General features: G+C 38.3%; 1 long non-coding RNA gene across 2 annotated transcripts; it reads right to left on the bottom strand.

Moving 5' to 3' along the window:
* Positions 1-9,034: 9,034 nt before the first annotated feature.
* LOC143676109 (uncharacterized) lies at positions 9,035-26,591 on the bottom strand. 2 transcript variants are annotated; one of them, XR_013171823.1, is made up of 7 exons: positions 26,537-26,591; positions 18,304-18,490; positions 16,797-16,853; positions 15,068-15,145; positions 13,656-13,713; positions 12,264-12,427; positions 9,035-9,949 (listed from the first exon to the last, which is right to left on the bottom strand). It is a non-coding gene; the product is annotated as an uncharacterized LOC143676109 (long non-coding RNA). The 2 variants fall into 2 exon arrangements; XR_013171824.1 differs by lacking the exon at positions 9,035-9,949 and adding an exon at positions 11,443-11,671.
* Positions 26,592-27,465: the final 874 nt, after the last annotated feature.

Here is a 27,465-nt window from a genome sequence, read left to right as displayed (position 1 = left end):
GAAAGTATACTTTTTTTATAGAAGTCCTTTATCAAAAATATGATTAATCAATACTACCTTTGATTGTGGCATGACTTTCCATTTACTTTAAGTTGCTTTTTTTTGCAATGGTTTCAATTTTGTTAATATCCTTCTTTTATAGAAACTTTGAATAAAAACGTAAAAATTCTCACAGATTAATATCACCACAGAGTTGGTCAGGCAAATATCACCCTGGAGATATCTGCATCCAAGAGGGGATGACCAATAGGCACTTTCCAGATGCTGACCTGCAGGGATTATGTCCCCCAGCCAAAGTCATTGTTGTTGGCCACCAGCTCCTTGATTAGCAACTGGTTCTTCCCCAAAGAGGAACTCCCAGACCTATGGCCTCCATGGTTCTGCACTCACTCAGGGTTCAGTGTCACCAAGAGTAATGTCTTGCTGGGCTTTATAACCAGAATGTCCTCTCAGCTATCAGAAGATGGGAAGTGATGACTCTACTTTTTGTATGTGATCATCCATGTATTCCAGACCCATGGCATTGCAGGTAAAGGGAAGCCCAACATGGACACATTTCCCAAGTCCCAGGTGGGACTTTGTTGTATTTGTTGAATGACCCACAAGGCTAGGGTCCACATGGAGGGGAGTAACCATGTTATGGACACCAGGGAGAATTACAAATTTGGAATCCAATGCTGGCTGCAATAATCATACACAGCACATGCATATTTGTGTTTATATGTTTGTACAATTGTGTACGGATAAGCCTAAGCACATATTAATGTATGTGTATACACATATGTGCATGGGTTATAGACATTTTAACTGTGAGTGAGCATTAGTAATGTCTGCTTATTTTTCCATGTGTTTGTGTTTCCTTATATGCTTGCAAGTGTGGGTATTGTTGGTATTATACATGTCAGTGTGTCCATGTGTGCCTGAGTGCAGGTATGTGAGAATGTGCACATGGGAATATGCAATTATCGCTGGGTGTACTTCTGATTATGGGGAAGATTATGATTTGAATATCAAATTATGCATGCATGTGAAATCTTCATGTGTGTACATGTATATGCATGTTCAGATCTATATTTGTGTATACATGTGGGTGTGATTTATGGGTACAATAGGTGTGGGACTGTGTGAATCTCATGTGTGTATGCACATGTGTTTACATGTGTGTGTGCACATATGCTGGTGTTATGAGTAAAGTGTATATGAGAATTTACTTTCAATCCAGTAGTTCTGTATTTGCAGGTGTTCCCTGATGTGACTATAAATTAGAAGGGCACAAAAGGAATAAAAGTCCCCACAAGTTTCTAGATTCACTATGTATATGCATTCTGTAGTGAATGTGTTCCTGGGAGTTCCATAGGTTCCAGGATTTGATCTTCCTGCAAAGTTTACTGAGTTACAAGGACATTTCACCATCAAGATATTGTATATCCAGCATGTGATATCTCTAAAATGAAACTAAAACAAGCAAGTAAGCCTGGGGACAGACACTGTGAGGGAAATGCGCTGAGAGGCAGACTGGAACCTCTCTGTAGCATGGTGAATGAGCTGAAGGGGTGTCCAGGAATTACTGAACATGGATCCAGGCCAAGGGCAGCCATAGGAGGCACAGGGTAGGAGCTTCTTCATAGGGGAACAGCTCTCATTTTTCAAAAAACAACATTAAATAAGAGATCAACTAAGATGGTTAATGCATTTCATAATATTCTTCTGTTTTGGGAAGACTTGCTAAATTCAATAAGGCAATGGTAACCCATGTTCATGCAGGTTCTAGGTGTAGTAAATGACTCAAATACAAACACCTAAAGAACAAGGATATATTTAATTTTTAAATCAGTGTTTATAGAATTGTAAGAGAAACAGTAATGCAAGAAATAAGATTTTCAGAGACTAAATCTATCTTATATGGCCTGGGCTGTGTGTGCTCAGAGGAGTGTGGGTTAGATATTCTGAAAGTTTAATAGATACAAGTTGAACAGAAACCTGCTGCATAAAATGAAATATGGGCATGAGTGTAAAATTCATAAATACAATGTGAAATTCTTCAGTAGAGTTTGGGAATATGACCCTAGCTTATTCAAGCCCTAATTCCTGGGAGAAATGTGGGAAGCTGTGAGTTCGAAAATGAAACAATACTATGCTTACTATCAAGAGAAGAAAAATCAAAAGCTTGGGCCTTGTATCAAGACTGCTTCTCAGCTAAGGACACACCATCAGATTCACTGGGAAATCAACTCTGGGGGGCTGAACGTATTTTACAGCTTTCTGTGGACTCTGCTGGACACTACGTTTGGATGGTCAACAGTCATATCATAAGTGTTACCTATGGGCAATCCTAGGTTGTTGATAGGACCACATTCAAGCTTAAGCACCTTGTGAATGTCTCAGCCTCAGGTGGGGTCCAGGTATGCACAGGTGGCCCCATGTCATAGAAATGTGGCTTCATAATGCGGTGCGTATCCTGTGGGTTCTCTGATCCTCAGTGTGTGTGGCTCATTCTCACAGATATCAACATCATAGCAGGGGACACTCATTTTCAACAAAAATTCAGTGTTGTGATATAAGAACCCAGGACTATCTAGTCCTTGTGTTTTATATAATTTCCTTCCATGTCCGGAGTAATCCTGAATATGCAAGGACAGACTCAGAGTATGCAAAGAATCTGAGGTCAATTGCATTAAATGTAGATCATCTGTGCCCAGAGAAATTCACACAACTATGACACAACCATTTTCATTGAAGCCCTTGTGAACCTAGATCCTTCACCAGGGACTGGGGTTGTAAAATGGGCTTCTTGGTAGCAGTGGATACAGGCATGTGCAGGTAAGTAGCTGAAGTTGGGGCTTTGATGTCTCAGATGGATTTCCCCTACTCCTGTTTGCTCTTCACAGGTGCCCCCCACCCCAGGTGTAGCAAGGACTGTCGAGGGCTGTGGTGAAGAAGAAAAGAATTTCAGTGAAGTTCTCTGGAATGTCTTCTGGACATGACTTCTCTGCCATTAAATGTAATGAGTGTAGCAGGCTGGAGCACAAAAGCCTCAAAGAAGGAATTGGTTATTGTGAAATCTGGTGGAATAAACTATGCTAAGTCTGGGGTTGAGTCACCATGACAGGGTCCTTGTGCTTGAGCACAGACTTCATTGAACTGAGCAGTCTGATATCTAAAGATTTGGTATGCTATTGCTGTGTAAGAGAGAGTAGGGACACCGTGCATCTTGGAGGTACCATAAATCATGAGGAAGATGGAAGCTGTTTTGGAAGAGCCAGTGACATGGGAAGTATGAGCAGATAAGGAACACTAGAGAGTGTTAATGATTAAAATAAGATGGGGACTTATCCGTATAGCAAACATCCAGTCACCAAATTCAAGGTAGAGTGGAGACTTTGTAGTGAAGAAAGATATTACAAGCATTCATATTGGGGCTTTACTTAACTTTTTCCTAAACAAAAGCCCCAATGTGAGTGCTTGTAAAATGAACAAGATCCTTGGAGCAAATTTTTCCTATCTGTGGGGCTCTATATATAACTCCATAAGAATTTTTAAAGCCATCTTCCAAAATGGCTATCTATTTTTCTTTCTCACATGCATTGTATGAATAACCTTTCTCACTATCCTCATTGGCATTTAGTTTTATCACTATTTGACATTCAATCATTTTCATATTAAGTGAGTAGGAATGTCTTATTCCTGTTATAATTTCCATTTCCGTAGTGACATATATTTTCATTTCATCTCTATGAGTTTTTGGATCATTTAGGGGACCCATTTTTACAGTTTTGTAAATTTTATGCCCTCATATACTAATGATGTATGTTAACAAAAATCATCTGATTCACCAATAATCTCAATCTGTGTCTAGTCTTTTCACTTTCCAACTATGTTTTTCAAAGAAAGAAAATGCAACACTTAAATTACATATAACCCCCATAGATTTTTTTTTCAAATACACATAGCAATATCCAAAGTCAGCAAATACTTTTTCCAAAACTTCCTAATTAAAGGCCATATTCAGCAATTGTGTTTAGGCTATATCTCATATAAAGGATCATTCTTTAGCTAATTTATTTGAAATTCATTTTTGTGGATGATTTGTCCCTTATTCACCATTTATTTTATTTACTCAATCATTATTAAGAACAATATGAACTCATGGTTATTTATTTTATTTGACTCAGAAATATTGATTTTTTTAACTCCATGGGAATTCCCTACTAAATTCAAGTTAACATCTCCTAATGAGATTCCTTAAACTAAGATTAAATGCAGGTTTTCTCTGATGTTTCTTACGTTAGACATAATCTCATGGACAGAGAACATGACGTGTCAAATTAGAAATAATTGTTGAGAAGGAATCCTTAAATTGTTGTCACTATGCTGTGTAAATGCATAAATATCTTGAAATATTTTCCAATATATGCATGGAAAGAATCTACTAGCATGGGTAAGCCACTGAATTGCTGTTAAACCCCTAGTAGACTGAAAGAGCAAGGAAGGATTCCCCCTTACATATTTCAGAATTCCAGCCTTCAGAATAGGGAGACAATATATTTCTTTTGTGTTGAGTCATAGAATTTGTGATACTTTGCTAAACAACCCTGTAATAACAATACAATTAATAAGGTGCTTTTCATTTTCATATTCATGAATTCCAGACATTTACAAACCTTGATCTCTATGACATAGCTGATGGATTTCGATTGAGAGAAAATGGGTCTGGTACATCTTGAATAGGACATACCCAATTCTCATTAATACAGCTACTTTCTGGATGGTGTGCGGATGGCAGAAGCTTATTAAAATAAGAGTGGCCATCACTTCTCAAGAAGGAGCTCCTCTTCACAAGGCACCTGAGAGCTGAATCTTGTCAGTGAATCCTAGGATTACAGTTGATATCCTACAGTGAAGGAAAACAGTAAACAGCTTGATCTTCCACTCAATGTATGGGCCTATGTATGTAATCTCGTCTCTAAGTGTTCATTCAGAAAATAACTAAATTAGAGTTTGTATTAGACAGTGCATGTGAAAAACATAGATTAATGGCCCCGTTCTCTTAGATATTGTCATCACTGTTATTAACATAAATATAACCTTTCAGAAAAATGAAGATACTTATGTGAAGTTCTTCTCTCAGAGCACTGTGGTTGCACAGGGAACACATTTTCTGTTTCATCTCCTCACAGTGAGTTTTTCTGCATTTTTCTGGCACTTATTTCTGTTTATTCATTTTTAAAATAGTGTTATTCACAAATTACACAACCCAACCTGTGGAGCCTTCAGCAGGGTATCAAAATTAGCCACAGCCAGCTGGCAGCCATTAATTATAAGCGAGGCAGTCACGTATGCCAGCTGGAATGTCCCTCTTGCATGCACGGTATAAAGGTCAACAAATCAGTAACAAAAGGCCTGTAGCTAGCCCCAATTATGGTTATCATTTCTAACTTGCCTTATGATTGATTCACAATGACTTAACTGAATTTTCCTCATCCTGCTATGTATAAAACCTGCAGCTGTTTGTAGCTCATTTGTCCAACTTGAAATGACAATGTCAAAACTTTGTGCCCTGCTGTAGAGCACAGAACAATGGTTCAACACGTCCTCTTTTGGAAGATGCTCGACTGAAAGCTGTGCCCCAATGCCAGGGTGCAACAAACCTGCATATATAGATGTTACCTTACCAAATTTACATGTATGAAGACATTTTGTTTTCTTTCACAAAGAATCCAAATCTCTCTCTTTACACCCTGCATATGGACAGTTAATTTGGACATAATTCCTTTGTTAGATGCAGTGGACACATATTAAAATGTTACCTTGAGTACATTTAATTGCCATCATTGTCCACTTTAGTCATTCCTAAATTATACCATCACAGTCTTTATCCTCTATCTTTCCTTCTGGTTTCATAGTGCCATCATCATTTCGTGATCAAGCATACTCACATTCAATTTCATTGAGTGTCCTTATATTATTATGTTACTATCAGGAAGTATTGTGCTATGCATTCTTGAATTTTTACAATCAGTCTTCTTGCATAAGCTGTATTCCCTCTGCACAATTGTCCATCCTTTACCACAATTCTGTCTCCTGAAAAACTGTGTTAACTTAATTCTCCAAGTTCATGCATTAATGTTAATTCATATTAGTGAGACCATGCAGCATTTAACATTTTGGTTCTGGCTAATTTCACTCTTATAATTCCATTGTGAAACATATGAGGATGTCACAGGCGGATGTAGCCACCAATACAATGACATTCACATTAATTTCTTGGTTTTCTAGCCAAGGTCCATTATTCTAGGAGAAAACATCCTACAGTGCAGAAATTCCCACCAGATTCTGATATTCAACCTGGAGGACAGAGGGGTGGTTTGCTTCTATGAAGCCACATGTTTCAAAAGGAAATGCCTAGGGTATCCTCAGACTCTGTTTATGTTTCTTCAGAATTAAATCTGACTGGCTCCCCAAGGAAGATTCTCCATTTACCTAGAACCCAGAATAGTGTAATTTTAAGCCAAACAATATATCATTCATTAGAGGGAAAGAGCTGAGTTTATGAAAATAAATTCTGAACTTGGGAGAATTCCTAACCACAACCCCAGAAAGGGATATGTATAACATGGTCTTTCTCTCCTCTGTCATAAACATATTCCTTGGAGAGCTCACCCGCATTCCAACCAGTCCCACATGGAGAATTTTGAGGCAGCACATATTGTCTCTAGGGAGCACAAATGGAATGTCTTATCTACCCTCATGGTATTCCACACAGCACTGCTTCTGTGAAAATGAAGTGATGGAATGGGCACATGTTCATGAAATTTTCTAATTTTACCATGTTCCCCATCATCTAGAAGCAGCTGAATTGACAGAATGTTGAGTCCACAAATCTGGATTCACTCCTACTCAGCTTTGAGAAATATGTGATCCCTGGACTCTTCTCAGGGAATTTACCTCAGCTAGAATGCACAACCAATGGATACAGGAAGACAAGTAGGTGAGAATCCTCCAACAGGATTTGGGTAGAATTTGTGTACAGCTTGAGAAAATCATTATTCATATCTGAGAAGATCATTGTTTGTTTTATTGATTCATGTACTCAACATAAATCTGGCCAGATTCTCCACACATGCCAGTGTTCCTGGACTCTGGCACTGAAAGGAGTTTATGGTATGCTTGACTCATCAGCACGTCTTCCACTCTCAGGCACATTAAATTTGAATGAACTTAATTAATCAGCTGCCTTTGTAAACTACTATGGAGCCAGGAAACTACAGCAATACCTATTAAAATACATGTGCATATAAATGACATTTGCATGGCAGTATATGAAAACATAAAATTAAACATCTCTGGTCATCAACCTTTCAAAATTAAGTGGACATTGATGACAAATGATATCCCATATACTGTATCTGTTAATCATAAAATTGCATTGCTGAATCCTCAGATTGTTTAAAGATATTGTCCAATGTATCTTCTTGTATTCTGATGTACGTATCTCACAAATACCAAATGAAAGTTCATCCTTACATAACACTCCACTTAATACATGCAGTTTTATGACAAGTTGCCTTAGTGCCTGGAGATGTCTGATGCCATGTGCAGATGGTGGGATCTTAGGGACAGTTAATATTGTTTGGGGGTCTCTGAAATTCTATTGGGCATCCTCTCTATTTGAGCCTAGACTGATTATCTCCAGAGTTTGTGTTACTACTGTTGTGAGACCATAAAAACACACCAGGCACAGAAGCAGCCATAGACTTATTGTGTTTTCAAACAGGAGAAATTGTCCAGCAGTGAGTGTTCCAGATGTTCAGGACCACAACAGCAATATGGGGTGTGGACATAGTAATATGTGATTCTAGAACAATGACATTCCACAGGTATGAGGACATCAGGTCTCTTGTATATTTTTAAAACATCCTAAAATCTGATGTACTCATAATTATTGCTTTTATCTCTGACACATTCTATCTTGTATTTACACTCATGGTAACATTGTTTCTACTCCTGTGAGATCATTTTCTTTCTTGACCTTAGGCCTTGGCTATAGCACATTTGATATAGGTCATTTAGGAGGGGCCCATTAAGTGGACTGCCACATTCTGCATTAATCTCCAATGGCCACTGGATGGGCTCCTTACAACCATGTCCCAGGGGTGTGGTCTGGAATGTTGGAATTGAGACACACTACAAAGAATCTGTGAAAGGATCAAGAGGTAAGTCTTAGAACATGTTGTATCTAAAATGGGCAGCCTGAAAGCCATGGACACAGCAATGTATAACTTGAGAGTCTGTGAATAGCCTGAGAGATCCCATGCAGAATGGCCTCCAGTAGGCTTTCATCATCTCAGAACTCTTCAATCTTGTGAAGATTGAACCAGTGGAGGGTGTATCTATTCTCTGAAGTCTTCTCTAAGGGACTGTGCTTGCCCTTCTCTCATTGAACACAGTTGTTCTTATCAGTGGCCAGCATCTCTGAGCATGACTGGAGAGCTTACCAGCTGAGAGGAGAGTGAGCAACATTGTTACTTACAGGCTTTGTTTGAAACAAGAGGAACCTGACATGCTATTGCAGATACTGGCCAGCTTGTACAGGCATACTGACCACAACTGTAGCCCAGTCATCCACAGCCATGACACCCGCCAACAACAGTTCCTGCTGACACCTACAACTGAAACTTGAATGCTCAACTCCATCAATATATCCCATGTGGGTCTTACATTGCAGGGATGAAGGTAAGAACTGAGGACTACAACACCAGAAGACCAGACTTACAGGGTTATTAAGCCCATTTTCAGGACAGAGGTAGCTGCAATGTCAAGCTACACACACAAGGGATAATTAATAGATATATAACAAATCAAGAGATTGAATCAGTATTCAATTCTCTGTGCATGGATGTCTGAATGCCTCATGAACCAAGTACTTACATAGGAACATGCATTAAGATGTTTCACATAAAACTCAAACAGTGCAATGATCATTTTTGGTTTTAATGTTTAAGCCAAATCATTTGCATCACATTGCTACCTCACAACATTGAACAAAGGCTGAAGATATATCTCTTACAATAATATTTTTTTAATCTTTAAACTTTTTAAACCACAGTGTACACGTTTATTTAAAATCAGGTTCCTACCCAGTCTGGAATAAATTTCCTCGGCATCATGGATCTCATCCACAAGGACATGAAAGTCTTGTGGCTCTTCCTCTTTCTGGTGGCAGCTCCCAAATGTGAGTGTCTCAGGGATTCAGATATAAAGGTAATGGGGTGATGGGTCTGAACATATGACTCACTGTGGTTGTTGTTGTTCCCAGGTGTCCTGTACAAGGTGCAGTTGCAGGAGTCGGGACCTGGACTGGTGAAGCCATCACAGACCCTGTCCCTCACCTGCACTGCTTCTTTATAACCTGTAAGTAGTTATCATGTGATCTGGATGTGCCAGTCTCCAGGAAAGGGGCTGGAGTGGGTTGGCTGCGTGACTAGGAGTGGAAGTACACACTCTAAACCAACTCTTTAGACCTGACTCTTCATCAATAGGGACAGCCCCAACAATGAAGGTTATTTAAAGAGGAGCAACCCAAGAGCTCAGACACAGGCACCTATTGCTGGGCAAGAAGTACACTGAGAAAAACACAGGGCCAGACACAGTGAGAGGAAATCAGGGTGAGCCCACTCAAAATCCTCTCCTGCAGTTACAGCAGAGCTGGGCTGCAGAGGTGAACTTGACCACCAGAGGGTGAACTGTGCCTATTTTGTGTCAATCCTTGTCTTGTCATGAATTTCTGCCCCCTGTTTTATTCCCAGATATTTCTGAGCATGCTGAGTTTGTCTTCAGTTGTCTATTTCAGAACCCCTCTTATGCAGGTTAAGGCTGTTATTTCTCATTGAAGAGAGAGGAAGCGGTTCTGGATAAACATTCCGTGGTGGAATCTCTTTCTTTTCACCTTCTATTGGACAGAAAAAGGAAAGCTTGTTTATATAAGCAAAGGATGATATACTGGCAATTTTTAAACAAATATTTATTTTGAATAAAAACAAAAGGAAAAGTTCATCCTGGTGATGAAAAAAATTATAACTGAAATAAAAATCACCTGGAATTTAAATAGACAGAATTACCATAATTATTATAATTACTAATTAGAGGATGGTATTTCTGAGATCATTACAAAATTAACAATGAATACTCAGAACATATTGAATTATTATGAGCCAAAAATCTGAAAAACTCTATGAAACTGTAAAATTGCTATAAATACACATAATGATCAATGTCAAGCTACATGCACAAGGAATAATGAATAGATATATAACAAATCAAGAGATTCAGTCAGTATTCATGAATAGCCATGAATAAAAGCCCAGGTGAAAATTGGTGCACAACTAGATTTTATTATCTTTAAAGTGGAATGAAACATAATAGTTCCAGATTTGGAACAGTGTTCCACAAAAATAGATGAGAAAGAACACTTCCCCTCTCATTACACAAGGTACAGAGTTGCTGAATTCAAAGGAAAAAAGAGTCATCAGAATAAAATAAAATGACATATGTATATATCTTCTGAATATGGGACCAAAATCTTAGACCAAAATACAAGATAAAGTAACATACAACAAATTTGGGTGCCATAAATAATTGGCATTTATCCCAGGGATGCAATGTTGATTATCATGCATCAAGTAAATCACTAGAATACCTGAAATCATGAGAATAATAAGTGAAATTGCATGATCACCTGAACAAAGATGATACACCCCAGGGATAGGTGCAGAGAGGGTCTGGGGAAGAATTTTTGGCCTTGCCTTGGTTCCTTATTCTTGCTTCATAAGCTGTAATCCCCAGATAATGATTACTGCCTATTTTCTAAGTATGTCCATGTTCTACCCCAGATTCATTCAGTGTAGAGCTTATATATTATCACGTGCATCCATATGTGCGTGTGTTCATGTGTGTTAGTGCACAGACATATATGAACATAAATTCCTGCCCATTGTTCTGTATTTGCATGGAAGTGTAAACAATCTTTCCTCTGACTTTGTGAAGTTAATATTCTTATGTCAAACATCCAAGAATTGCAAGGAAAATCAATCTTCTCCTTCCATCAGTTAGGTTGTCAGCCCTCAGTTGGTAGGCGGAGCAAGAGGGGAAAACTTGCATGGCCTCAGGAGCATGTTCTGTCATTTGTGCCATCTAGGACCTGGTCTCCGTGCTTATTGTAAACCCTTATACATTCCGATGCTTTCCATGGCATGGTACAATTATGTCACAATGCATGCAAGTTTACAATGTATAAATTAGAAGGGGACTGAGGACAAAAATAACAGACTCTAAATGTGTGTTTGCTTTTTACTTTTCCAAAGAGATTCCCTGATTCATTTACATTTAATTCTCTTTTTATTATTCCATTGTTTTGATTTTATTAATCAATGATTTCTTGTTATTAGTTTACCATAGTTTTCATATTAATAAAATGTCAAGCTCTACACACAAGGGATAATCGTGGTTCCTTTCTATCATAAGAAATTGAGATATAGGCAGATGTGACCAGGAATTGTGCAGATGGCCAGAGATCCTCCTTACACTGGGTTATTTCACATTCCCTGATGGTCCACATCTTCCTCTGCTCCAACTGACAGGAATGAGATTAAGAAACTTGGATATGACAATGTCCCTGTGGAAATTAAACTTTAGATGTCTCTATCCGATATGTTTTATGATTATGCAATAAAATCCTCCACCATTAATTTATGAACATATTCTCTCATTTAAGATGCATTTATTTACTGCCTTCTTAGTGCCCACTGAATTTCTTCATATAAGAGGGAAAATTATTTGTTCATTGGCAGATTATTCTCCTAAACATTTGAAAACAAACGAAACTGATGTAAATGTTTTACCTGTTGACAAAAACACCTTATGTTCTGGCTGTACTCAGTGTGCATTGTGGTTCCTGGGAAAGAACCAGGTTTTCCTGAGAGAAGGACCACCACTTGGTTCTTACCCTCTTTAATACAAATATCCCTTCCACTCAGAAACCACCTTCTGGCCTCGTGACAACCATTACAACAACTCTGATACTCCATCATGTTTCTCATCTTTCTATGTACACATTTGTGGGAAACATGGGATTTATGGCAAAGAGCATGAAACAATTTTGTTATATCCACCTCCTGTGGGAAATCTCAGGTTTTAAGCATCCTCTGGTATTTGGGAATGGTGCAGATTGAATTGAGTTTTATGTAGTCAATTACTCCAAGTGTTACCTGTTTCCAGGTGCAGTTGCAGGAACCAGGTCCATGGCAGATGAAGGCCTCACACATCCCTTCATTTACCTACACAGTCTTCGTTCTCCATCTCAATCAGTAATTACTGCTGAAGGTGGATCCTCCAACCCAAAATGGGCTTCAGTAGATGGGATGCATCAGTGCTGATGGTGACAAAGAATAGCCTGTCACTCTATAGATGACTGACTCTAGGCCAGTTCCAAGAACCACTTTTCTCTTCAGCTCAGTCTGTGTATGATAAGGACTCTGCCCTGTAATATTATCAGAAACACAAGTGCGGGGAAGGCAAGTGAGTCTAGACCCCAACAGTGCAGGCATAGAAGGGTCCAGCTTCAAGAATTGTCCATGACTCATCAAACCCTAAGGATCACGCCCATGGTCTGGGTTCAAATTCTGGGATGGTTGAGGTGATTTTCCTCTCAAGGTATTTGTTTTCATGCCCAAATGAACAGACAACATCCACTTAAGGTCCTCTAAAGCCTTATAGAATATGGTCATTTTTATCTAACATTCAATCACAGCTCAGATTTTTCATCAGATATTTATTTTATAAATTTATTTTTACTTTCTTTCTTTTCCTCTTCTGGATGGGTTCTGGGAAGGGAAGTGGCATAATTTAGTATTAAGTATTATTTTTGCTATAGGACTTTAGATTCCCTGTGGAAGGACAAATTTATATTTTGGGCTTTTTATTTTAACCTATAAAATTGTCCTTGAAGTCTAATTCCTAGCTTCCCTGAGGAATGCAGAACCCATCCTTCTTTCTGTTAAGCAGAAACACTGTTGTGAATATGTGTTTGCATGTGTGTCTTTCATGCTTAAATTTTCTTGCCATAAGCATATACATGATTCAGCTGCACCTTCTAAGACATATATGTTGCTGTCATTTATTTTCATAAAATGGATGTGTATACATAGGAACTCAGGGAAACAAGGTCTGTTGGAGTAGAATCTGTGTCCTTATTTGGGTGAAAACAGAGGGTGAGCTGTTGCCCTGTGACCCCATGAAGTACGCTATTCCTGCTGAGTGTAACCAAGGGCTAGAAACAAGGAGCTCCCACATGTAGATGAGAACACAAACGTACAAGATAATCAAGGTCCCAGCATGACAAGGTCAGTGCTTCCTTTCCCTGGTGACTGGGTGTGCATTATAAGAAAAGCTCATCTCATGGCCTTGGAAACCACGGGTCTCTTTCTTCTTTGATGTCCACAAACTTCTCTTTGTGCCAGAGGAACTTTTGAAAAAGGGTCAGATAATGATGGTTCAAATCACATACTGTGGCTGAACTTGTCCACAGCTTTCCCATATAATGTGTAGCTGTAAAAGCCAAACCCATGTCTGGAGATGTTTTCTCAGAAGCTTGTGATCACCTGAGATGCCTGTAGTTTCTCCTTTCAATCTATAAATTTGGCGATCCTCAGGGACAATCTGAAATAGATGATATTCATTGACATCAGTTGTGTTTCATAGCCCAACTCTTTCCAGTTTAACAGAATCTGCAGCCAGAGACATGAACAGGGACCAGTTCCCATCACATCTGAGATTCAAGACTGCTTGGAAGTAGCCATGTACCACTATGTTGGAGAGAAAGCATGTGTATCCCATGTACAAATGTCCCCCTACAGTTGGTGCAAGGGCTTCAGAGGGCATTCAAGATTCTTCGTGCACAGGGGCTATCTAATGAGCACATGCAGAGGGAGCCTGTTCAGAGGCATCTTGAATAAGCCTTGTGTGTACACTTGTAAGTGTAAATGTGCATGAATTTGTGCATGTTAAAATGTGCATAAGTCATATACATTACTGCCTGGGTGACAATGAGTAAATTAATGTGCATTTTTGTGTTTCTTACCATGGATATTTTTGCATGCTAATTTTAGCATACAAGTGCATATGAATCGTGCACTATGTTTTAGATGGTGGTTGTTATTGTCTGTGTCTGCCTCTGTGCTAGTTTATGGGTTAGTGCTTACAGAATTGAGCATGTATTAGTTTGTGTGCATTAGTGTAAATATTGGTATGTGCCTGTAGCTTTTTGTTTGTTTGGGTTTTTTGGCATGGGCAGCCTCCAGAAATCAAATCTGGGTCTCTGACATGATAGGTGAGAATTCTGCCACGGAGCCACCATTGCCTCGCCCTGTTTATGTATGTTTTTGAAGGCTTAAATGTGCTTGTGATTTTGTCCTTTATTCTATTTGGAATAGCATTATTTCAGTAAGCATGCAGGGCCGTATGCTTCTTTATAATATTTCAAATTCTCCAACAAAATTTCATATATGGCAAATATATGCCTGAAAACCTTGAATTCTAAATTTGCAGCATTTCACCCCATGACTTTTCAACTTTTTCAATTATAAATAACTCATTTCAAGTGCACAAATGTCTTTGTAACTCCTTACAACATTTAGCTATGTGCAGCTCTGTGATTGCCACACTGTTCAACACTCTGTGCCCATTAATCTTGCTCACTTAACATACTGTGTCCCCTTTGTGATTTCAGGGAAATGAGGCAGGTCCTCCTTCTGCTGACTGTATTGAGAAAGCTCATCATTGATGGGATGCTTCCCAAATTCCTGGGTGTCCATATTGATCCAGGAAGTACTGCAAAGCAATACCCTAAAGGGAGGTCTGTGATCACACTTGAACTCAGGAGGATCCAACCTGAAATAGTCTTAACAGCACTGTCAGGACATCTATTATTGAGTGTGTGTCCAACATTGAAATTCACCTTCCAATATTTTTCTTCAGTCATCAGTTTCCAGGTTTCACTTCAGAAAATATTTACCTGCAGGACTTGCTGGATTCTGATCAGCAGCCTTCTGAATACTTTCAACTCCTTGGGACCTGGCTCTTCAATAAGAATCTGAAGATGGTCAGAAAGGAAGCACATATTTACTAAATCTCTTCAAATAAGATGAATGCCTACATTTTAAACTATGCTTAAAGTATCATTGTGGAACTCTTACATAAGCAAACAATGACAACAAAATATTCCCAAAATGTCACTATATATAAAGGTATATATGGAATGCAGATTTCATGTTCTTTTGTCTTGCACACCTGAGGCATATGCAAGATTTTGCTTAAATAAACAAATTCAAATACATGGTGATATAAAATGTATAATTTGTCCTGCAAAGAAAATCTCAAGGCACATTCTGAATATTAATGAAGAATTTATGGAATACCCATCACAAAATGTCCCTCTTTAAAAGTTACAACAGCAAACCAAGAAATGAATTTTACATTTCATTTGCTCTATCTTATTTACAACAACAACCATCCTAATAAAGAAAATTATTTGTACACAGTGGATGTGTCCCTGAGAAAATATGACCTGATTTATAACTACAAAAGTGAAATGGGTAAAAATGTCAACCCTTTTTTCCTTCAATGTTGAAAATAACTTTTAATCAACTGTACATGAATTCATATTTCCACTTAGGGATGTTAGTACGAACATTTTTAAGACTGTTTTATATAATAATACAAAATTATAAACTGTTTTCATACTCTGTCATGACTGCTGAATCACCATTTTAATATAGCGCTTTGCATTTCCTACTTATTTTTTGTAAGGGGATGATTTTAAAGAAACACCCTAATATTGAGGCTCATACTTGTGAAGGAAAATCTAGGATATCATTAATATGTAGTGATATATGTGAGATCATGTGACAAATCTTTAAGACCTTGAAATCTCCCACTGTGATTCATTCATTGTCAATTATTTGCAAAAGAGAAGAGGAAATATGAGTATTGAATATTAATTAAATCCCTAGATTATTTCACATTCTACATGCTGATTGTGTCAGGTACTGTAAAGTCCACATATTAAAAATATTGCCATGACATCACCAAAATTATGTGATATTCCATTAGTATTTAAAAATTCTGAACATGCATTTTGCTCAATAAATTATGTTGGTTACTCTTAGCAGAATATTTAACACATTTTTAGAATTCCTTGATTGTTTATCATTATTTTAGTCAGTTGTTTTTTGAAGCTTATCGATCAGCTACATATCCTAAGGCATAATGCTGCCTTATTTGCAGATTTAAGAAACAGGTATGGTCTAGACCTGTGCATATTCATGTCTCTGTGTATTTTTGTGTGCATTGGCATACTATGGAGGTATCAGATTGCACACATAATGACACATCATATTTTCAGCTTTGGGAAATATCAATTCATTTTCTTTGTGAATCTCGCCATGTATCAATCAATAACATCTACAGGGGATATTTAATCAAAGTATTTCATTTACTCTATATAGAAAAGTGTAACAAAACTTAGGCTGATATTCCTCTTTCTAATATTCTGGATTAGCCACTAAGACAATAAAATATGAATGTTATTTTGAGCTGGGACTTACTCAGAAATGCCCTGAAGGAGGAGGAATATTGCCTAGGACAGCTCTTCAAGTTCAGATAATTCATCACCATTTCTAGTCATGTTGTCTTGTAGATGGCAGCCAACAACAAGGGTAATAGAGCCAGAATGTAAAACTCACCCCTTAAGCTTTGCAGATCTATGGTCTCACAACAGCACTGAGAGGAAGGCAAAGATCCTACATGATGGAAAACAGTTCAAAATTATCCACCTCCTTCAAGTGATAAACCTCAGAATGATCAACATAGAGCAGCATAAACTAGTTTAAGAAACATCTCTAGGGCAGGTGCAGATCAAGGATGGGGGAAATCTTGAAGTCATCCACATTTTAGGTTGATAATCTTTGATGCCAGATGTCTAACACATCTATACCATTATGGGATTGAAGGAAGAATGGTAGACATGCATTCAGCTGCCTCTCAGAAAGAATCAATGGAGGCACAATAACAACTACAGCCATGTATGGGCCCTTCCTACAAGAATGCAAACACCCTGGTTGAAAACCTCAGGGGAAAAAACAGGGGCTTCAGAGGTTGGTACTCACTTCTTTAAACAGCACATACAAATGATCAATGGATCAATTCCATTTTATTTTAGCAATGCCCCCACCTCCTAATCAAAGAAACTTTAGAATAGATTGTATTTGCACACCTTCCTGTCTCCTTTCAGGAGCATACAACTCTAATTATGAAGACACAAACTTAGCAAGAACTATCTTGTTCTCTAACCTCATCTTCCATGGCAGGGATGACAAGTCTTAGGGTACTTGGTAAGAACATCCACTTAGAGCCTCCTGATCTAGTCTGTTGCCATGGTGTTCTAGTTTGCTAGCTGCCATAATGCAACACACCAGAGATGGACTGACTTTTAATAAAATGGGATTTATTTTGTTAGTTCTTCAGAGAAAAGGCAGCTAACTTTCCACTGAGGTTCTTTCTTACGTGGGAAGGCACAGGATGGTCTCTACTGGCCTTCTCTATAGGCCTCTGGGTTCCAACAAACTTTCCCCGGGTGACTTCTTTCTGCATCTCCAAAGACCTGTGCTGCTGTGAGTGCTGAGATGAGGTATGTTGAGCTCTCTCATTAAAGCCCCAACCAATTAAATCAAACATCATTCATTGCAGCAGGCACCCCTCCTACCTGATTGCAGATGTAATCAGCAACAGATGAGGTTCAAGTACCATTGGCTCATGTCTGCAGCAACAAAACTAGGTACGTTCACCTGGCCAAGTTGACAACTGAATCCAATTACCGCACATGGGGTCCTTAAATCCTTAACATTTCCAATTTTCAGACCAGCTTTAAGAATATATGTATCATGAAATCAGTTCTAAAATGGATGGGTTATCTATCTCTGGACAACAGTTCCAGAGGGCTGAGCCTAATGATTCTATTCCCCCCAAAATTCCTGGACTCCTATGAGGACAGTCTATGCTCCTATGTCTTCCTGATGACTGCCCCTCCCTGTGAATGCTTTGGATTAGGACACACCACAGGTATGAAAGAACTCAGCATTCTGAAGTAGGTTCACATTCTCCTTCTGCTCTCTCAGCTGGGGCTTTTACCCAGGTCACATTGAAGGAAATTGGACCTAGGCCAATGAAACTTAGCTGGAAGCTTACACTCACCTGCAGCTTCTATGGGTGGTCACTCGGCACACCTGGAATAAGTGTTGCTTGGAGCCACCAGCCTCCAGGGAATGACCAACGACCCGGCAGACCCAGCCATGTATGACTGTACATGGAGAGCACATAGGCACAGCCAAGCTGTCCTTTGGTACAAAATCTGGTTTGGATATTTGTTCTAGTCTCTTCTCTACAAAAAAAGGAGAATTTGTGAAATTGGTATTTCCTGCTGGTCTCCAGTGATTCTTGTTGCCAATAAGCAGACTCTTATCCATGCCTTTCTCTCTCTTTCCTATATAGATGGATCTTATCCCCTGTGAATTCAAACAAGTGAGATGTTGTGTTCTCATTTATAAAGGATCCTATTACATAAAAAAGTGGATTATCTATGTGGTGCAGCCAGATATGTGCACTCATATCCATAAAAGTGCAGAACAAAAAGAAACACAACGTGTGCTTATTGCATGTTTTAATGAAGAGATGAGGAAATTTCAGGGTAGTAGAAAGCATGACTAATTACATTTTAAACATATCTGCTTCTTTTATATTGAAGAAGGATAAATTTGCATAAATAAAATTATGCGTGAAATTAATAACCATTAAAATTTGTCCAATTATGGAGAGTCTGACTATGGTGGTACAAAAAATAAAGTGTCAGGGGTACACACAGGGGCTGGGAGTTAAAAATTTGGGGCTCAGGAAAGAAATACATCCACTAGATATCCATAAATCATGGGCTAAGAATGTTGATATCTGAGAAGGCTGACAACAAACTTGAGGTGAAGAAGAAAGTCATTAAGCCAGGTGAGCAATTTGGCCAAGATTAGCATTTTTATTTACTAATTTTTATTATGAAACATAGCATATATGCAAGATAGCAGTAAATTTCCAAATACATTTAAAAAGTAGTTAAAGGACAGATTTTAAAGTTTTGTAGGAGTTACAATTCCATGACTCTTCATTATTTCTTCTAGCTGCTCCAAGTCACTGGAGACCAACAGAAACTTCAATATAATGATTGCAATCATACTATTTGCTAAATCCTGCCTTCTCGGTTATATTCTGCCTTCTTTTTAAAATAATGTATACACATAAAAGCAGTAATTTCAAAGTACATCACAAAAATTAGTTTTAGAAAAGATTTCAGAGTTTGGTATGGGTTACAATTCCACAATTCTAGGCTTTTATTCCTCGCTGTTCTAAGGTACTGGATGCTAAAAGAAGTATCAGTAAAATGATTCCATATTCATACCCGTTTGTTAAACCAACATTCTCTGTATAACTCCACAATAATCTTGATCTTTCTCCCACTGTTTAGCTCTATTGGGGTTATACCAAATGCCAGTGGCACATAATTAGGGCAGGGACAAGAGTTAGGGGAAAGTTTCAATTTTCTATTTTGTGAGGGATTGTTTATTGGATTTTTCTTGGGAACACTGGAACTATCTAAAATTGTGAGTGTTGATGGACTGTTGCCTTTGGACATTATACATGAGGCCCAGTAGATAGAGTTGGCTGAAAGATACATTGACTGAGAAGTAGATTTGCAAATGATGGTGTAAACATATAATCAAACAGGGTGCTTCTACAAAAAGAAATGAAGTTGTGAGGCATGCAATGATGTGAATGAAACTATGGGACATTTAGTGAGGCAAAAATAAGCCAGAAACAAAAGAGTAAATACTGTATGATCTCCTTTGTAAAATGCTTATAAGAGAACTGGGATCTAGATTGTAAATTCTTGTAATGATCACATTTAATCCAGAGTGGTAATTGCCATTTTTGAATTTTTAAGGGTTGTTTTATATATGTATAATCTGGTATATGGAGATAAGAATGAAGCCAACTGGGCCAGGATTAAGGTCATTCAGAATAGAGAAGAAAGGAAGACACTGTATTTAGATCTTCACCTACACTTTAAGCCCAGTAGAAGAAAATTTTATTATATCCAGAACCTACATTTTCTGTAGCACAACATCTAACTCAACCTTTGTCGTTAGATCATTTAAGCAATCCAAATGCAGTGAGCACAGGGTAAGAATGAGTACCTTTAATCCTGTACAGCTTATGGATACTATGAAAACCTTATTTTAAAAATATTTTTATTGACAAATCTTCACACACATACATTCCATATATGGTGTACAATCAATGGTTCACAATATAATTACACGGTTATGCATTCATCACATGATCACTTTTTTAGAACATTTTAGTTACTCCAGAAACAGAAATAAGAGAAAAAAGAACAAACTCATGCACACTATCCCATCTACCCCTCCCTTTATTTGACTACTAATATTTCCATCAACCCAATTTATTTTACTCTTTTCATACCCGAAATTTATTTACTTCAATCCATATTTTTTAAACATCTGTCCATACCCATGCAACAGACTCAAGGTTTTCATGATCACACAGTCTCATTTAAAACATTACGTGCTTATACAAACATCTTCAAGAATTAAGACTACTGAAACACCGCTCAACAGATCCAAGTACTTCCCTCCAGCCACTCTAATACACTGTAAACTACAAAGAGATATCTATTATATTCCATATATTCTACTGATATTCAAGATAATCTCTGGATTCTGTTGGAAATACATCAGCCACTGAAATTTTATATTGTCTCATTTCTCTTTTCCCTCTTTTGATCAAGGAGGGTTTCTCAATCCCCTGATTCCGTGTCTCACTCATCCTGGAATTTCTATCCCACATTGCCAGGGAGTTGTGCACCCCTGGGACTCATGTTCCACATAGTTGGGGGAGAGCAGCGAATTTACCTGCTGAGTTGTCTTAGAGAGAGAAGTCACATCTGAACAACGAAAGAGGTCCTCCAGCAGTAACTATCAGGCATACCTATAGGAAGGCTAAGCTCCTCCACTGCCTACATAATTTTCGTAAGAGTAAGTCTCAAGGTGGATGGCTTGGCCTATTGATTTGGGTGTCTCTAAGTTTTGACACAAAGTCAGGGAATTCCTTATTTAATTGTTCCATATTTTTCTTCCACTCCTCAAGGGACTTTGTCAGTATATTTTAATTATCTGCTTAATATACTCCAATATGTATCCAGTTGTTATATTAGGCTATAGGTGATAAAGGACCACTTTCTTATTCTGGGTTCCCTGTGTTTCAGTTGTTCAAATGAGCTATACACATAGATTCAGTTAGATTATGTGCTACAGAGAATTTATATTCCAGAGTGAATAAACCTTTCTTCCTTTGGTCTCTAAGAGAAGGTGTGGTTCTAACAATGTATAAAATGTCTTCATTACACCTGTGTTCTAAATTATTTTAACCCCGACATGATCAGCTTCATTCTTATCTGTAAATATTAATGTATATATATTCATATATATGAAACATCCTCTTGAAATCCAGAAATAATAACTACCAATGCAGACTAAATGTGTCTGCTATAAAAGCTTACAATCTAGGCACCTTTTTCTAATAAACATTTTCTAAAGGAGACCATAACATAATTGTTCTTTCCTTTCTGACTTATTTTGCCTCAACAAATGTTCTTCACATTCATTCACTTAGTGACATGCCTGCCAGAAATTCCCAGGAGAACAGGGGAGAAGAAGGGTTGCCTCACAGGATTGTGAGACAGCAGATAAAAGAAGATAAGTGGGGTCAGGGGACTCAAGCTCATGAGGAGCAAGAGCCCCAAATATACTGAGGTCCAGATATTTATTGTGCTCTTACACAGGAACTGCTTTAGGGAGTGTAATCAAGCAAGATTTTTTTGAATATCTGTCATGGCAGCAAAGCTACAGAGATGGTCCCCAGTTCCCTGTCTCAGGAACTGTTTATTTCTTTTCAGAGTGTTCCTCTTTTCAGGTCTCTTCAGAGTCTTGAATTAACAAGCTTGAGAACATTTGTTTCTGCGGTTTCCCACATCAGCATATCATGGTGTGCCTATGCCCCATGTCCTCAGCTGTCAGCCAAATAGCTCAAACCCTCAGAGAACCATCTCCAACACATGCCTCACAACTTCGATTTTTTTTGCAGCAGCACAACCTTTGATCATAAGTATGAACCATTGTTCGAGAATCTACTTCTCAGTCAGTGCATCCTTAAGCCACCTGCATTTATCAGACATCATGTATGCTGTGCAAAGTCCTACATTTTGATCAATTCTCTTAATTTTTGGTAATTTCATTGTTCCAAAGAGAAAGGTAACCATTATACACACCCTCACAAAATAGGAAATTTATACCTCCTCTGAAGTCTTGTCCCTCCCCCACTTATTCACCTCTGCTGTTGCTGTGGTAGTACTGACATTTCATTTTTAACATAGCTCACAGCATGCAGTAGCAGTTTCCCACCTGTACTCTGGACTTAAAACATTCTTTGTACATAAAATATACCTTTGAAGTAGTTCTTTCAAGGACTAATTTGTATTTCATGTGTTAATCAGTGGAACAGGTAGGTCTAATCAACCTCTTTAAATGTTGCTCATCTTCAATATGGTAATATTACTTATAGACCAACTAGAGAACTGCCTTCACTTCTATCTACTCCCTTACATTGGAGTTCAAACTCAGAAGCTAACCATTCACCCATCTCAACTTTCTATGTACCTCTAAGCCTCCTATATTGTGTATGATAAGCCTCTGATTTTATGTTTACCATAGCGGAAATCCAAAAGTGGAATCATACAGTATCTATCCTTTTGTGTCTGGCTTATTTAACTCAGCATTATGTCCTCAAGCCTTTTCCATCTTGCCGTGGGCTTCAGGATGTCACCTGACATACTGCTGCATAATATTCCATCATATGTACACACCACATTTTGTTAATTTGCGCACTGAAGTTCATTGCAACATTATTCACAATGGCCAAAAATGGGAAAAAAAACAAATGCTCATCATCAGAAAATGGATATAGACTTGCTTTAATTAGAACATTTTCACAGCCTTAGAACTGTAAACTTGTAACTTACTAAATTCTACTTTCAAAAAGCTGTTCCATTTCTTGTATATTGCACTCCAGATGTTGGTAAAGCAGAACAGCATCCTTTGTGTCTCTTTTTATTGCATTGCATTTGAAATCTAATTTGTTGGATAATAGTATGGTTTTCCTGCACTTTTCTGGTTTTTGTTTGCGTGCAATATTTTTTCCCAGTATTTCAACTTCAACCTATTTTTGTCCTTCGTTCTAAGATTAGTCTCCTGTAGACAGCATATAGACTGACCCTATTTTTTAATGCATTCTACCACTCTATGTCTTTTGATTAGGTAGATAATCCATTAACACAAAATGTTATTAAGGCAGTGCTTTCTTCTACCTTGTCTTCTTTAGGAATTTATGTGCAATAGCTATTTTTTTCATCTTTTTTATCTTTATTGATAGTCTTCATTTTTCATCTTCTCTAGACCTCTCTTTCTCCTGTTTTTTTCCTATCTGCCTATAATGCATCTTTTAGTATTTATTTGAAGAGCCAGTCCCTTAGCCAAAAATTCTCTCAGTGTTCATTTTTTAAAAATATTTTAATCTTCCCCTCATTTATGAAGAACAATGTTGCTGGATATAGAAGTCTTGCTTGTCAGTTTCTTTTATACTCTTTAATATATCCTACCACTGCCTCCTCAACACAATGGTTTCTGCTGAGAAATCCATGCATAGTCTTATTCGGTTACCCTTGTATGTGATGGATTGCTTTTTTTTCTTGCTGATTTCAAAATTCTCTCTTTTTCCTTTACATTCGACATTCTAATTAGTAAATGTCTTGGTGTATGTCTACTTGGATCTGCTTTATTTGGGGTATGCTACACTTCTTGGATATGAAATTTTATATCTTTCATAAGAGGTGAGAAATTGTCAGTGATTATTTCATCCATTAGTCTTTTCTCCCCGTTACCCTTTCCTTCTCCTTCTGGGACACCCAAAACACATGTATTCATGTGCTTCATTTTCTTTTTCTTAAATTCCCTGAGACCCTGCTGGTATTTTCTCATTCTTTTCCCTACATTTTCTTTTGCATGTTGGATTGCAGGTGTCTACCTCTTCAAATCTATCATAGCTTTCCATTGTGTTTCTCTTTTCATCTCTTCCATTGTGCCTTTCATTCCCATAGTTCTATGATTTGTTTTTACAAACTTTCAATTTCTTCTTTTTACATACCCGATGTCTTCTTCATATCATCCTTCAACTTATGAACTTAATTTCTGATGAGATTTTCTGTGTCTGTTCAAACACCCTCAATTATTTGTTTCAACTGCTGTACCTCATTTGAAATATTAGTTTGTCCTTTGACCGGGCCATATATTCAATTTTCACAATATGACTTGTAATTTTTTGCTGGCATCTAGGCATTTGATTTCCTTTGTTAGTTTATTCTGGAGGTTGTTTTCACACTTTATCCTAGGATATTTTCCTGGATGCCTTGGTCTTCTATCTGTTCTTTGACATTCAGCTCAACTTTTTATTGCCCTGTAGCACCTAAGTTCTGGTTAATTTTTCATTTCTTGCTCTGCCTATATGGAGCCTTTTTTTTTGAGGTGGGTCTCCTCCGATATTATAGATGCAACTCAGATATTCCCAGAGCACATAGGCCCATGTCTCAGGAAGAATGAGTGGCCAGCATCAGTTTTCCCTGAGGGTGAGACCAGCAGGGTGACAGAAATTCATATCAAGCCTCTGGATTCTGGATTTTTCTTGTCCTGCCCAACACGTGGTCCTTGTCTGCCAGTGCACAGTGACATGGTGCCCTTAGTGTCAGCAGACTCTCCCTCTCAGGTACAGGACTGAGACTGAAGTGGCATTGTAGGATGGTTTTCATTGCTTGATATTTCCAATTCTTGGTGTCTGAATTCCTTGAAGGAGAATTTCCACTTGAAATGGGTCCCTCCTTTTTCTTGGGGACAACAAAGTTTGGGGAATTAGCTGCTTTCACCTGAGTGGTTACTTTGTCTCTCATACAAGCTTAATTCTGCCCTTGCCTAGGTCAGTGCCAGAAGATGAGAGTGTTTCCAGTGCTATCTACTGAGCTGTTACAGAGTAGAAAAAAGCAGAAAAAAATGCCTTTTCAAAGCTGGGTCTGTACTCTTTGGGTTTGTCAATCAGGAGCATATGTTGGTAAGTAGCTTTAAGTGTCTGAAGGATATATGTGCCCTTTATGTGGGGTCCAGCTCTTTTCCAATATTTGTGCTGTTAGGTATTTTACTTTTTCTATCAGATCCAACCCCCCATAGCTGGGGCAAAAACTCCTAGCATCTATAGTGCTTACTGTAGCTTTTTATGTGCTGGTGCCTGTTTCCAGTAATGAGAATTTGTTAATTCCACAATTGGAGCTTGGTTGAGCTTAGCCTTTGCTGTTAGTTAAGTCTGTTTCTGTTCCCACTGGAGAATCATCCTGATGTCCCCATCGGGGTAGTTCACTGGCCTCCACAGCTTTGAGGGACTAACAGTTCTGTGGGGACTCTTAGCTATTCCACCTGGTACAGACTGTTGTATGCTGTGGGTCTGTTAAGTGTTGTTCTACCACACCATTGTTCTGTTCCCTTCATGGCTATATATTGGCTGACCTGGTGGATGAACTAAATTCCACACCTCACTAAGCCACCATCTTGCCCCGCCTCCATCACACAACCCTTGAGAGACAAGTGGTGACAATATTCCCATCATAACAGATGCTGTCTATATATTCCAGTCACTTAACCATGGGATGGCTGATCGCTTCTCCACAATAACCTCTGATTGTGGAGTAGAGTCATGTCAGCATAACTGGGCATGAAGGCCTGAGAGGGCTTCAAGAGACTTAGGCCTGATTCATAGAACTTAAACTAGGAAAAGACACTTGGGAAAAGAAAAAAATAACAGCCTTTAATAGGAAAAAATATCATACCCCCATCCATATAACTCCATTGTGAAATTTATGAGAAAATCACAGGTGTGTGTAACCACCAAGTACAAAGACACTCACACAAATCTCATGATTTTTAACACAAGGTCCATTATTGCTAGAAAAACATCCTACAATGCAGACGTTGACACCAGGTTCTGATATTCAACCTGCAGGACAGAGTGTGATGTGCTTGTGGGAATCCCCACGTATAAACAGGAAATGCCTGACGTGCCCTCAGCCTCTGCTTAAGAACCTTAAGAAATGGAGTATGTGAAAATAAACTTGGAACTCTGATGAATCCCTCATCCCAACCCCACAAAAGTGATATGCCCAACATGTCCTTTTCTCCTCTGTCATAAACACATTCTTGGCAGTACTCACCCTCATTCACAACCTGGCATTCCATCTAGTCCCACATGGAGAGTGTTGAGGCAGCACCTATGGTACATAGCAGGCACATATGGAATGTATTATCTACCCTCATGGTATTCCACACAGCATTGCCTCTGATCAAGGAACCACTTCACAGCAAATGAAGTGTGGGAATGGGCAAATGCCCTTGGAATTTTCTCATCTTACCATATTCCCTTTTATGCAGAGGCAGTTGCATTTATAGAACGGTGACTCCACAGAGATTGATTCAATCACAATGTAGCCTTTGAGAACTGAATGATCACTGGGGTCTTTTCTCTTTTCTTGTACTTAACCTCCACTAGAATGGACAACAAATTGTCATTAGGTACAAGTGATTGAGATGAGTCAATAAAAGATAATCAATTTAGATGAGAGCAAATAGAAGGGTTTGATATGCCTCATTTGCACACATGTGCTATGAAAGATTCAGGAACATGGCAAGTAGTATTTGAAAACACAGTGTGAACTATGAGGACACAAACAGATTCTTTCTGGCTCCTATGGTGAGTTATAAAACTAATAGCTGTAATGAAAATACATGACTACACTGAAAACTTCCTAAAATTTCATACATGAAGTAACAACTGAGGAATTACATCACCAAAGTGGATAAGGTGGCAGCACACCCCCTTCTCTCCACTGATACTTTAAACATCAACCAGAATCTATAATAGCTGCCATTGTCAGGGAATATATAATAGTCCACATATTTGGAATATATGCATATAAAAATACACAACCAAATATATATAATCCCTCAGAGTAGGGGCACAAGGACTATATTTCAAGAGCTATCCTTGATCTTTGGACCCAACTGACTCCTAATTCAACACATTTTTTGACTGAAGCTTAAGGAAACAGGGATTGTAGTGGCTGTGCACCAAATAAAGGATTAT

Source organism: Tamandua tetradactyla, chromosome 3 (genome assembly GCF_023851605.1).
Source record: "Tamandua tetradactyla isolate mTamTet1 chromosome 3, mTamTet1.pri, whole genome shotgun sequence".
NCBI lineage: Eukaryota > Metazoa > Chordata > Mammalia > Pilosa > Myrmecophagidae > Tamandua > Tamandua tetradactyla.
Note: the sequence above shows the minus strand (reverse complement) of the source record. Positions and strands in the feature narration are given on the sequence as shown.